This window comes from Malurus melanocephalus, unplaced genomic scaffold, assembly GCF_030028575.1.
Source record: "Malurus melanocephalus ecotype Western Australia unplaced genomic scaffold, MMel_1.1 scaffold_342, whole genome shotgun sequence".
Taxonomy (NCBI): domain Eukaryota; kingdom Metazoa; phylum Chordata; class Aves; order Passeriformes; family Maluridae; genus Malurus; species Malurus melanocephalus.
The window spans coordinates 617,998-628,945 of record NW_026623574.1 but is presented as its reverse complement, the minus strand read 5'-3'; the positions used below and the strand labels follow the sequence as shown (position 1 = coordinate 628,945).

The 10,948-nt window shown below is 42.3% G+C and overlaps 1 protein-coding gene across 4 annotated transcripts in view; it reads right to left on the bottom strand.

Moving 5' to 3' along the window:
• SOCS6 (suppressor of cytokine signaling 6) overlaps positions 1 to 9,379 on the bottom strand; it is a 30,808-nt gene extending 21,429 nt beyond the window's left edge. For 2 of the 4 annotated variants that reach the window (XM_057378146.1, XM_057378149.1), the window contains exon 1: positions 9,155 to 9,379. The gene's annotated coding sequence lies outside the window, so the exon portion shown is untranslated. The other 2 variants (XM_057378147.1, XM_057378148.1) reach the window with 2 other exon arrangements.
• Positions 9,380 to 10,948: the final 1,569 nt, after the last annotated feature.

Sequence of the window (10,948 nt, the reverse complement as noted above, 5' to 3'; positions counted from 1 at the left end):
TAGTAATTAAAGAGTAACCTGCAAAGAAAGCAAATAGGCCAAGGCCCAGAGTTTAAGCTTTATATGACACAAGCTCTGAGTTGGCTGAACTGGTGTCACTAGCAATGCACRAGGCATTCTCACAATCCCTACCACACTCTGCTTGTAACACAACAGACTTGACTGAGGCTGATGGCCTGCTTTCCAAAAATACAGTTGAAAGCAAAGTACATTTTGATAAACTGCAAAGGTCAGAACTGCAACTACTCTTACCTAAAATAGAGATAAGAAATCTGACTTTTGTCCAAGTTAGGATTATTTTTTCAAGCATAAGCAATCCATCTAAAAATCTACAGGAGCTGCAAGTACTTTGGGCATACTACAAGAGTCAGGTTCCTTAAAACTTTCACAGACGTGATGACCTTTGTTGTTCATGAAAATCCTTCTCCCTTCAAATACAGCAGCTTAATCTAGGGAGTATCAGAATTTCAGAGAAGTTTTTTCTTCTTTTAATTAAAACTCCTCAGYAGCCTTCAGCCTTATTTTTTGTACATAATGACAGAAGTACTTACTGTTTAGAGAGTAGTATCAGTTGCTGCGTCATGGTTAACACCATCACCTCCGTGTCTAAAACTGTCCATCACATAGAATCAGGCCACATAAAATTCAGTGGCAACTACTTCTTTTTATGAACACCATGAGAAGTGGAAGCATGATCACAGTATCCCTCTGGACCACATAAGGAGCTTGCACAAATGGAAATTAAACTACAAAGCCTAATTACTTYGACAGTGGTCCTAGACACAGTGAAAGGAGATTTTCTCACTTATTCTTAAAATACACTACTGTGTAGCAACAGTTTCAGATGCAGGATGAATTGGGACAGAAAGATTCAGGTTCTCCCTCTTCAAAGCAGTTGCTTACTCCACTGGGATGAGAAAAAGCACACTATCTTTATCTAGACCTTTCATTTCCAKCTCTGTTAATCTTCTGTAAAACAGCTTTAGAAGAAGGAATAGAAATCTTTTCACACTACAGGGCAGCCAAAAGTCTGGTGCTCGGGGACAGAAAGGACAGAAAATTACTGTGGTTATCTTACTATTCTGAATGAGGGCTCTACCTAACAAGCTGTTATATCCTATATTTTACATCAGTGGGAAATGCAGTCTCTACTGCTTGCAGTCTGAGAAACCTGTACATGCAAATGACAAGGGAATTTTTATCTACATACTTTTGTATTTCATTTCATATTTCATTGCCGATACATTTCGTCCATTACGCAGACGCTAGGTCCAATATCCACCTATTACCTATGGTCCTAAATAAACAACAGTGACAACTATTTACTTCACTCACACACACCTAGGAATTAATTTTAAAGGCGAAAAAGCATTTAATACATCAAGTGTAAGGAACCCACTTTTACATAGTTGTATCTCAGTTCTATTCTGGAGCACTCATACTGTTTAATGAGATACTGTTTGACAATCTCAGTTGAAATGTATCAGCTACAGAAAGATGAGTCTTTCACGGCCAGGAAAAGAGATCCAAGCCAGTGAGACAGACAAGCCAGCACAACACAACAAACCAGAAGGCAGGGGGTGGAGGGCAGGAACAGAACTACCTTCTCCTAGTTTTAAGACTGGGGGATCTTGAGTCAGGCGGGCCCGAGAGGAAATCTTTCTGAGTACCTGTAAAGAAATACTCCAGGAGCAAAACCTGTATCAGTCAAGCACTAAGCATTATGTACCCACTGATCCCCCATGCATTTGGCCTGGCTGACCCTCCAAGGTCTTAGGACACACTGCAGAGAGTAATCCAAGCTCTGCATTTCAGAAAGTGAGAATACAAAACACAGCTTATTTAAAATATTTCCCTACCCAATTTCCCTGGCAGGAGACCCAATAAGAAAAGAATAAATTAAATATCTTCTTTACAGTTTAGAGTCTATCCACAYATGGGGAACACGAGACATGGCTGTGCTCAAAGTACTGTCAAATACACAGGGTATCTGGAGTATTATCTCCAGCTAACCTCACAAAAATACTTTAACCTTTTGTTAAAGGGTGAAACACTAAATAAATTTCTAAATTCATGGTCCTTTTAAGTCCAAGGGGACTTTTGTGCTTTTAAGAAGGCACATACCATAACATGCACATACCATAACTTGAACACTGACCAGAATAGGAACAGAATTTTGACTACACAGGTAAAGCTGCTTAGCCATCTTTTTCATAAGGTCCTGACTTGTCAGGGTAAAACCTTTTTATGGGACTACACCAGTTCCGACAAAGCTTACTCTACATGCAAATTTTCTCATTTTGGGTCAAAATGAGAGAGAGAGAGAYTCTTAATTATTCATGATTAAGATTGGGAAGGTCTTTTTTTTTTTTCTCCTACACCTACGCCCTAATCACCTGTAGAGAGAAACGGCTCACTATGCCATCAGTGAATCTGATGGAGAATATTCTGATTGCGGTTTTTAGACAGACACTGTTTTGTCCTGATGCACACTGGAAGATGTTTGGGTTGGGGTTGYGGTGGGTTTTTTAAAACAATGTTGCACAGTAGCAGAAAATCATTTTCCACTTAGCTTTAATGATCTGATTTTGCTAACATTCTGTCCTAACCCAACAAAGATTAATTAACTGTGAGCAGACATTTAACTCAATAGGACTCCTCATTCTACATTGTATTCAGCTTGCACATSATAAAATTGGGCCTTACACTGAGCAACAACATCAGTGTATAAATTCTCACATGCAGGATCAGAGATAAAATTCTCASTGTCTGTATGAAGTAATGTGCTCTATCAGATTAACACAAACTCAAAGCCCTTAAGATAGCTATCTCCAGAGCAAGGTCAAATTTCTGCSGAGCCAGGAGTATCAAAGCCTGACTGCAAAAGCTAGCTAAGCTTCAAAGTTCAACCATGAAAAAAGTAATGTACATGCACACTGACTGTTTTTTTCCTGTTCTCTCTGACATAAATTTAAAGACACACTATAAATAAAATGTAAAAAAAAAAAGTATTAGCATAATTAAAAAGACAATAGACAGAATAGATACATATTTTCAATGCTGATACACAGACGATCAGTTCCCTTTTTTTTTCTCTGTCAAACATTTAAAACACTGCAGATTCCAAAAACACTCGACACCTGAGTCAGTACTGATATAACAACTTCCATTCACTGTCTTCTTCTGATCATCACTGGATTAGACAACAACTCAGACCAGTGCTGTTGGTGAATACAGATACTCTTTTATCCCTCCAGTAAGGGACCACAGAATATTTACATTTACCGTAAGTATTTTCCCAAGCAACTAGGTTTTTTGCACAAAATAATGCCAACGGCCTGTGGCTAATATGCTTTTCAGCATTACTTACAACAAAGCAGMAGCTCTTTTCCTTTCAAAAGCCAGAAAGAGGAAGAAAGTCAATGTTTCATAGTGCTTTGATCACCACTGTTTTTGTCTCTGTTTTCAACTGAAGAGAGAAGAGGGAAGGAATAAAAAAAAGCCACTACCTACCTTACACAGACCCAGACTTAAGTTCTTACACATAACCTAGTGACTCGTACCTCTGAATGCACAAACCAACTATTCTGGAGCCAGAATCTTTGGGCTGACCAAAATTCCACCATGGAAAACTTCTGCAGCACAGGCTTCACCCAAACCAGTATCCCTGCACAAACAGCTTCTGTTCAGTGAGTCCGGTGAGAATTCCTTACTTGCCCAGTTCCCACCAGCTCCTGAAAGAACATCCATCTGAAAAGCTGCCTACCCTGTTTTTGGAGTGCAACTTCCACATAGCTCATCCTAGAAGGCACACCTTCTGTAAGCAAAAACCTTTGCCCTGCTGACATGTCTCTGTTTCATTAAAGCTCCTAATCTGATACCTGATTACCAACCCAAAGGGATTCTGAGGGTATTTAAAAGCGATTACTGATGCCAAAACCAGTCAGTATTATATCTTGTAACTGCCCAGTCCTGCAGCTCTTACTGAGGCAAAGCCAGGAGAGACAGAGCTCCCTAAATCAGAAAGAATAAAAAGAGAAGGCAAGCTTGACCACTGCTTTGGAGACATCTTGGGAGCAAACATGCATCAGAAACATTTGGAGTAGCCTACTATTATGTTCTCAACCTATTTGAGGAATGCAGACTGCTCTGGAGAAGGAAAAACAATCACCTACTCAAGACTCCTACAAACTACTCTTTTAGCACATTTACCAGAAAACGTCAAGATTAATTAAGAATAAAACTACTCAAGAAAAAACAAGAGATCACACACTGTAAAACCAAGTCTGACTGGAATCTCATTTCCAACAATTTTTTCAAGAGTAGCACTCTATGTACTGTTTTAAGCAATACAGAAGATCCTTGAGGAAAAATACTGACTTAATAGCTTTGGCAATCTCAAATGCTAAAATTAATTACTTCATCTGCTAACTGCATCCACCACATGAACTCAAGACCACCAAAACCTTACACAACTCCTCTTACATGTCAGAATCAATATCGTCCAAGCCAAATWATACAAATACAGCTACTGATTATGCAAGCACTAAGAAGCAAAGAAAAACACCATATATCTGTATGATTTACTTAACAATATGCACAGGCTCACTTTCACGGTTTAAATTTTTAACTACAGACCACAAACTCTGAAAAAAAATACTAACATCTACTATTTATACCTTCACTGCCAGAGAAAATGGCTCTCATCCAAAACTATTTTACAGCAGTTTGCAGCAAGATTATTTGGTGTTTATAACAAAAACCCACACACTTTACAAACCCAAGATTTTTTAAAACTGCCAACCTATTGCACTTGGCAGATTACAAAAAGGATGTTTCACAGAAGACAGAGCATGAGACACTTTCTATGTGCCCTATGTATACACAGAAGCAATGCTAGGGGAGCAACAGCTGGACAGAAATGTCTATATACAGCAGTCTTTGTTGGTTTTACCTGTAAGCAACATTTCTTTTATATTCCTACAATGGAGTTTAAAGTCAGAGGCAGAACGAGTCAGCCAATGTATTCACATCCATGCTTAACAAATACTTATATTTAACTTGCATAGTTTTCTTGGTGATGTAGCAAYCAAAGAAGAATTTTTTAGGTAATGTGCAGCTTACATCCTTGTCATAAACAAGGCCTACTGAGTTCCTCAGAATCCAAAGTGTTATGTGAAGGGTTAAGGAGACAGGAGAGGACCAGTAGTTTCCACAGTATTTTAGCTTAATATTTTCCAGAAGAAAATTTCAGGAGCRATAACAGTTTAATTAATCTTTTAAAAATCAAAAAGATGTAAAGATAGGTTCTTAAATCCACATTACAGACTAAAGAATAGCAGTTAGATTTGCAAAGCCATACACCTCAAAGCTTTCTTAAATTGTCTGGAGTTCCAGATGCTTATTGTTTGCATGCCTGTACATGACAAAAGCAGAAGTCAGAAGACGATGAAAACTGGCAAAAGAAAATATCCGGAGCTACTTTTATTTAAGTGAGCTTAGGGACTTTGAGAGCTAAATTTCTAATGCTTTGATCTGAAAATTTTAATTCTCACAATAAGTAGACTAAACCAGATTTTGCTTCATATTGCCGTTTCAATTTCAGTCTGTGTAGAATCTAGCAAAGTTTGTGTACCCTTTTTCATAACGTTGATGTTTCAGTCAACACATTACATACAGTCAGCTTTCCATTTTCATCCAGGGCAATAATTAAAGGCCAGTTTGTTTTGGGTTTGGTTTTAATCACCAGGAGAGGCTGAAGTAGGTGACAGGTTTTTGTTTCAGTAAGAYCAATCAGCTACAATGGGGAAAAAACCTTCTGCAACAAAAAAATCCCAAAGCTATGATTTTCTAAATGTTTCTTTCAAAAGTAATGTAACAATCCTTAACACAGAAATTCATTCAACTTGCAAAGTACAGTGTTTTAATTCAGAAATCAATTTCAAGAGGAAAAAGCAATGTGTGTTATGAATCTTTATATTCTGCGTATCAAAAATATATTTGAGTGGTATGAAGCTGCTTTTTAAACCTGGACAATAAATATCCCATTACAAGCACAATCTTCTTCTTTTCTACAAAAACATACTGTTGTATGTAACCTGTCATCTGAAAATTTCAAGAAAAATTTTCAAGAACGATTTTTTTAAAGGATACTTCCCTTTCTACTACTACAAACATATTGGGAGGCACCGGGACAGAGGTGGTAAGAACTTGGGACCTTTGYATCAAGAAAATCTATTTTCTTCTAAAGACTGATACCTATTGCCAGAAAATTAAGTGTACAACAAAACAGAATGAAAACAAATTTTGGAATAAATTAAAGGGCAAGGAACATTACAGATACAATTATGTGTCTTCTGAAAAATAAAAAAAAAATCATAAAAAGAAGAAAATTTAAAAGTTCTGTATTTTTTMTCAGTTTAATACTTTAGAGTATAAAATATACACTTACATGGCATAAAATATCTCTATTCTGTTTTTAAATCCAAATCCTATCCAATTTATACTCAAGACATTKCAGCATCTACATTATATCCCCTTTTATACTACTTGTATCTTATTTTCTTCCTTGGAGCATCAGAACTGCTTGAACTACCCTAATCTGTTGTTAACACATATTAAAGCCTGTCAACAAAACACTGAGACACACACCAGCAGCGAAGAGTCTTCTTCCTATCCACTTTACGTTATTGCATTGTACTACCTAAATATCACCAAACTAGAGCTGTGTAGGCCCAAGAGGGCAGTAAAGAAAGAGAAAATAAGGCACTCAAGTAAGGGATTACSCTGGATTGTGGCCCCAGTTTTGCCAACAATAGCACAGCAAACATGTAGTGAACTCAAGGCAACAATCCTAAATTAAGTCTTCCAAATGTTTATGTTCAAATTACTATAGGACTATAAAAAAARCATAATAAAGAGCAAAAATAATTAACTTGCTTCGTAAGAACTCACTCTCTCACTCCAATTCACTGTGCTAGGAGAAAATCAGTTGTAATCTACTCACAGAACAGTAAGGACCAATTACCATTTCTTCAAACCATCCCCCTCCAAGAGTAACCCAAGGTTACTGACCAACTTCACAATCTAGGATGAAAGAAGTTAACACCATAGTATAAATAATACACCTTTTTTTTTCAGATTCCAATACATCAAGTTTTTATGAAGCTTAGAATTATCTATCATCTCCTCAATCCATGCAAACACTCTGATGCAACATACATACAATGCAAGAAGTGATGCTCATGAAACCCCTGAAAACAACACACTGCTTCTCCCTAACTACTCTTCGCAGCTCCATACCCCTGCAGCTTTCCAGGGAGATAGCTAGTGCAGGCATTTCTGCATAACACTACACTGTTACTATTTTTAAGTATTAAGGTTAAATTTCATTAAATTTTGACTTTAAAGAAAATCTGCCTAAATTTCAAAACGTGGGATATAGGGACTACATCCCTGCTTGAGCATACAACAGGTGAACCTGCTTTAAGTAAAAGCTCAGCTACAAACAGTGCAATGCCACAAACCCACACAATATTGAATAGGAGGTGAAGGTTCCATTCAAGTACTGTTTAACACTTAAAAAGACCAAGCATATTGAAAAAGCTGAAACTTGTCTTTCATCAGTTACACATAAAACTGCGAGTTACAACTACTGTCTTATTGCAAAAGATTCAAAAATACCTATACGTTCTCCAGTGGTTTAAAGTCTTCCAGGTAAGCTAAGTATTTTTTCATGACTGCACCAAAGCTTCCATATTTTCTATAATTCAAAGATGTATTTATTAGCACAAACAAAATCTAGAAACAGATCTATTTCTTCCACCCAGAGCAGAAATGCAGATGCATTATTCCTCGAGCACTTGTGCAGACAGCAACTTTCCAAGACAGACCAAGGAGGCCTGCAGCAGGCATTTTTTAACTTAAGGTGTATTAAGAGGATAGACATGGTATAAACATTTTTGGCCTGTAGGAAAGAGGGGTTGAATGTCACAATGAAAGGGCACAAGATTTTGTTAAAGGGAAGCCAGTTTCCCTGACTGAAGCATATTCTGTAACTAACTTCTTTAATGCAGTAACCTAATAAAGAAAAAAAAATTGTGTTCTTAACGAAGATTTTGAGAACATGAAAAGAAAAAACAAAAGGAGGACAGAAAGACACAGCCAAAGTACYTCACATCACAGCAGTGTCATCCTCTGAAACCCTCAAAACCTCGTTGTTATGCAAAGGCTTTTTTCTTAAGCAAACGGGTTGGCATGGGCTAGTTGTTTTCTAGAAGTGGCATCATTAGGGAAAGAGAGTGCAAAAAGCAGCTCCAAGAACAATGAAAGCAAGAAAAGTTTGAGGATTTGGTAATGCTTTTTGTCCTGCCTGTCACAGAACAGAGCCCCTCTCCTCGCCCTTTAGGGATCCTTGGCGCACCCTCAACACCCTTGCACCCTCGCAAAAACCTGGGGCTCCTCCACCGCACAAACCCCAGCACAGGCTGCCCAAACCGCCACCCGCCCGCCCCACCGGAGACAGGGACACCCGGCCTCAACTAAACGCGAGTTTAACGGCGGGGTGAAGGAAAATCAGCCCAATTCCGCCGCCCCCCATAAGGGCACCAGTAGGCGCGGGGTGCGTTCGGGCAGCGGCCCAGGGTAKGAGCAGGGGAGCTCGGCGGGCCCCGCTGCCGCGGCTGGCGGGGGCGAGMGCACGGCCTGGGCCCCCTCCCGTCAGGGCGAGGGCTGGGCAGCGCCTCGCCGGCCCGGGCTGGGCTCTGCTTCCCGCCCGCCCGCCTCGCAGGCCGCGCCGCGGCCCCGGTGCCTCCGCAGGGCCTGGCACCGCCGCGGGCTCGGGGAGCCCAGCAAACAAAGGGAGCGGAGGCCGGGGCCGCGGCTCGGGAAGAGGGCGGCGGGCAAGCCGCGAACTGCACCGGCCCCATCCGCCGACTCCCCCTCCACCGCACCAGCCCTCCGCGACCAGCGGTGAAGGGCGGGGGGGCCGGGCCGCGGTGCGCCCGTTGCCCCGGGGACGCTCACCCAGCGGAGGCCGCGGTGTCCCGCTCCCGGCACGGGCCTCTTCCCGGGCACCTCGGCGGCGCGGCCCGGCCTGCGCCGGCACCCGGGCTCGGCGACGAGCAGCCTCCGGGAGTGGCGGAGCGGCACTCACCGAGGAGGAGAAGGAGGAGCTGGCTCTGCTGTTGCTTTCGCGGGGCCCGGCCCGGCTTCGGCTCTGGCTCCCTCCTTCGCCGTGCCGCCGCCTCCCTGTTCCTGGCGCCGCCGCCGCCGCTTCCTCCGCCTCCTCTGCCCCCACCCCTCCGTCCTCGGAGGGGCGCACGGGGGCGGCGAGCCCGCGATGGCCGCCTGCGGCAGGCACGGCTACGGCTGCGGCGCCCGCGCCCAGCCCGGCGGCGGCAGGAGGGCCGCGGGCATCCTCGCTCCGTCCCTCCGGCTGCCCCCGCCGCCCGGCGGACACCACCAGCCCTCCGCAGCCCGCCTGCCCCGCACAAGCCGGGCCCCTTCCCTTACTCGGGTCTGGGCACCTTGTCCCGGGCTCGTTCCCGCTTGGCGGTCGCGGGAAACCCGCGGGGGGCGGCCGGTAGCCGCGCTGGAAGGGGAACAGAGAGGCGGTCGGGCTTTGTTAGCCCCGGCCCTTTCCGCGCTCCCACACCCGCTCCGGTGTGTGACCGCTCCTCTGGGCTACCGGAGCTCATCGATGAAGTTTACAGGGAGCTATTTSCTCTCTTCGTTGTGGCGAGCGGCTGGTAGCGTATGTTCCCCTCAGCCGCCCCCCGCTGCCCCGCCGGCCATGGGTGCTCCCCACGGAGGCCCGCGCTGCGCTGGCGAGGGAGGGGATGAAGTGATTTCTCCTCCGCTTCACCTTCCTTCACTCCTCTTGGCGTGAAAGCGACGCCCCAGAACAGGCATTACTTTTGTGCTTAACTTTGCTTCACAGATCTCCACGAGAAAAGTGACACTAAACTTCAGGCATATCAGCTGTGCTGCRACGACTCCAGTCAGGCAGACTGCTTTGCTTGCTTGTTCTCCGGTCTCGTTTTTTAAATAAAATGCTAMCTCGAGAGCAGCAAAACAATTCTTAATATAGGATGTGCGAGACTGGTGGAAGCGACTAGCAAGGGGTGAAGAATTAAAATCTATGACGATATGGCTCGAAAAAGTTTTCACAAGTTGTGTTTGTTAACTGGTGTAGAGCTAGCAAAATACTACCTTTGTTTTCTGCTTGTGGTATATAACTGATGCAAATCAACAACCCGATTTGCACAGATATGCATAATTTGCTTACCTAGTCGCAAGACAGTCAAGATTATTTGTATGACTCATTATGAAACTACTGATTTCAAGATTAAAAAGAATCTGTTGACACTCAAGATTGTGAGAATATTCATGCACATTCTGCTTGATTTCTYCTATGAGATCAGAGGTATTTGTGAGTTGAGGTCAATGATTTTTGCCAATTGCAAGGTTATTCGAGGTCAGAGTTGTGCCCTGATTGCATTTGCATTTTTCTATCTCAGGAATTTATGGAGACTCAGAGACTTTCCTTGGRTCTCATCCAAAGGTCATATGCTTCTTTATGTGTCTGATCAACCTCAGTTTCTGGCAGGCCAGGACCATTTCAGGAGATGGTGACTTGCAGAAAGAATTTTTTTTTTTCAAATATAAAGTTTGTCTTTCTCATTTATATATAGAATGACTTATGTTTTTGTCAAGTGTTTTAGATTAAAACTGTTTATTTTATAATTATGATTACATGTTATCAGTGGTATAACAAACAAAGCTAAGAATAGCTTCAAGTGTATCACGTGAAACCGTATGGATTTTAACTTTTGTTTGTAAAACTGATATTGTTGATATGAAAAATAGAAATTACTTTCTAGGTTGGCAGTGGTGTTGAAAGAAAGAAAGAAAAACTTATATAAGTAACAAAAGGCTAACTTTTTTT